Genomic DNA, 385 nt, shown 5'->3' on the forward strand with positions numbered 1-385 from the left:
GATTTATATTTACCCGTTAAGAGGCGCCCCCTCCCCCGCCGCCCTGTCACCTCGGCGCAGCCAGCCTCGGGCGCGGCCCGGCACTGCGGCACCCAGCGGGCACCCCGCCCCCGGCGCCCAGCGCGCCCTGGCACCCCGCTCTCCTGACGCCCAGAGCCCTGAGAGCTGACGCTCAACAGACGCCCCAAGGGCCCGCAGGCACCCCGACGCCCTCCCAGGCCCCGCGGCCCTGTACCTTTGGGCTCTTCTGTTGCTGCCCCAAGATCGGGACCCTACTGCCCCTTCCCCGACACCCTCACAGTGATACAAGTTCCCTCTTCCTCTATCCCTTCCCCTGGTCCCTGCTGCGCTGGATGCTGCCGAGTAGGACTTGCGTACGAAGTGC

The sequence above is a fragment of the Lipotes vexillifer genome, unplaced genomic scaffold, assembly GCF_000442215.2.
Source record: "Lipotes vexillifer unplaced genomic scaffold, Lipotes_vexillifer_v1.1 scaffold518, whole genome shotgun sequence".
Taxonomy (NCBI): domain Eukaryota; kingdom Metazoa; phylum Chordata; class Mammalia; order Artiodactyla; family Lipotidae; genus Lipotes; species Lipotes vexillifer.